The sequence below is a fragment of the Schistocerca piceifrons genome, chromosome 4 (genome assembly GCF_021461385.2).
Source record: "Schistocerca piceifrons isolate TAMUIC-IGC-003096 chromosome 4, iqSchPice1.1, whole genome shotgun sequence".
In the NCBI taxonomy this organism is placed as follows: Eukaryota; Metazoa; Arthropoda; class Insecta; order Orthoptera; family Acrididae; genus Schistocerca; species Schistocerca piceifrons.
In genome coordinates this window covers 530,549,879-530,552,559 of record NC_060141.1, presented here as the reverse complement: position 1 = coordinate 530,552,559, position 2,681 = coordinate 530,549,879, and positions in this window count along the sequence as shown.

The following is a 2,681-nucleotide window of genomic DNA, read 5'->3' as shown; positions in this document are numbered from 1 at the left end:
GAGAATAGAAGCTTTCGAAATGTGGTGTTACAGAAGAATGCTGAAGATTAGATGGGGAGATAACCTAACTAATGAGGAGGAACTGAATAGAATTGGGGAGAAGAGGAATTTGTGGCACAACTTGATCAGAGGAAGGGATCGGTTGGTAGGACATGTTGTGAGGCATCAAACGATCACCAATTTAGTATTGGAGGGCAGCGTAGAGGGTAAAAATCGTACAGGGGGGCCCAGAGCTTAATACTCTAAGCAGATTCGAAAGAATGTAGGGTGCAGTAGTTACTTTTAAATGAAGAAGCTTGCACAGGATGGAGTAGCATGAAGAGCTGCATCAAAACAGTCTCTGGACTGAAGACCACAACAACAACACCTACGTACAAATGGTGGCTCCTTTTACACCTTGAATGCACGATACTGACGCAATGTGTATATTCGTATGTGCATATCGCCATCCCATGAGTTCTGTCACCTCAATGTATATTATAATTGAGAAGTTATGCAGATACGTAGTAATCGTAGTGAAGGATCAAGAAGATTGCCACAAGACAGTATAAGAAAACGTTACGAGCAGTTGAGAGACACTGAATGTGGCGTTATTGTAGGTATGCATCTGGTTGGCTGACGTACTGTGCAATACCCCCGCCGGTGAAGCTTTGGACCTAGCAGTCGCCCGTAGTCAGACTGAATGAGAACATGCGATGCTAGTTAATCAAGTTTGCCAAAACTAGGTGAGGATCACCCTATTGTGCGCTAAGCACATTGTAGCCCCCATCCCATCTGCAACTGCCACATGGGAGCAAGACAGGACGCAGTAGCTATTCATGTCATCACATATCACTGGCTGGAGGGCATTTTGAGCCAGTAGCTTGAAATGCCTTTCAAGGTGTCGGTTACCGTCATTAGGTGGCTCTCTTCGATCTGATGCTGCAGTTGAAATGCCTGTATTAATAACGAGTGTCGTTCCATCATTTTCGGACATTAATGTTGATCACGAAACAGCTCGTACGGCCACCTTCTGCGAGTATGCGGATGCCAAGCGGACAGTAAACATTCTTTCAGCGTTCTAGAGAGCGCCGGCCGGGGTGGCCGAGCGGTTCTAGGCGCTACAGTCTGGAACCGCGCGACCGCTGCTGTCGCAGGTTCGAATCCTGCCTCGGGCATGGATGTGTGTGATGTCCTTAGGTTAGTCAGGTTCAAGTAGTTCTAAGTTCTAGGCGACTGATGACCTCGTAAGTTAAGTCCCATAGTGCTCAGAGTCATTTGAACCATTTTTTTGTCTGGAGAGACTCTGACATTATCCTGAACTCCATTACCTTGTGGAGCTGTATGGCATCACTTTAGGTAAGTTATAATGTTGATTCGGACAACTCTCACGGTACAGCAGTGCGTCACACACGTCCCGTCTCCTCGTGAGACCTGTCGTCGATATCACTTGTCCTAGCATGATACGAGTCTCTATGAGTTTTCTGCGTGATGTTCAAGATCTCCCTTGGCTATAAAGGTCCCCTAAATAATTGAAAATGCATATTTGCGTTTTGTTCTATTTTAGACATTCTTGCATGTCTCGCATGTACCACGCTTTCATTTCAAGATGAACGACCACGTTTGTTTTAAAATTATAAATTTAAGCGCTACATACATAATTTCATTCTTGACCCATAAATAAATCGTACATTTTTAATTCGGCACTCTGATTTTTATGCAGTTATATTATCTACTAATGAAGTTTGAACGACAAGAAATGAAATTATATTTTTTAAGAAGCTGGAATTATGGTGTTCATACTCATAAATATGAAATAAAAATTTGTTTGAAAGAAGTTCTAGCATATGGCATCTTTTGTTTCCGTGTTTTCTCGAACAAGCGTCGAAGAAAAAACTTACGGACACTGAACGCGAAAAACATACCGTCAAATTCGGAAACAATCTCTTTGTTCATCAATTAAAGTCATTCATTACCAATATTTAACTGAATGCAAAAAGTATTCTATTCCTTTCTTATGATTTTCTTAATTAAATGCCCAACATCTATGAAGTGTAAACACAACTCTCAATATTTAATCACGAAATTCAAAGCTGTATTATAACACAGTGAAAAGAGACGTATTTCTATGGACTACTGCAAGTATTTCAGAGATTGTTAGTGAGTTGCAAAAATAAAAATAGCCTCGAGAATGCCGCAAATTGTGATGGTGTGAAAAAAAAGTATAATGCGTATGTAGCTTTTGTCCCTGATTAGTATTTAAGAAATAAGACCTGATATTGTGTTGCAATATGTGAATTGACTGAATATGCTTGCGTAAATGCAGGTAGCAAAATAGAAGAATATACATAAAGAATAGAAAGCACGAACAATGAGGAAAACGTAAAACTGTAATATTGAAAGATATATTTTAGGTTGTTAGATATATTGTAAGATATGTAGCATCTTCTGTCCCATTTCCATTGCAGTATGTGGCACTTCCGACAACCGTTCCAACATATATAAGCCTTCCATTTGCTGTTGCTAATACTATTTTTTACGTGTTACTCTCAATTTTTCTGTCAAATGTGCTCAATACAGTCAGACTTATAACTGGAGTATACATAACTTATTACCCAAGAAGGACGTCTCTGATTTCGTTAGTTATTTGTCTTCACGTTTACTTGAGAAGAACTCCAAACAAATCTCTACAAGCGTATTGC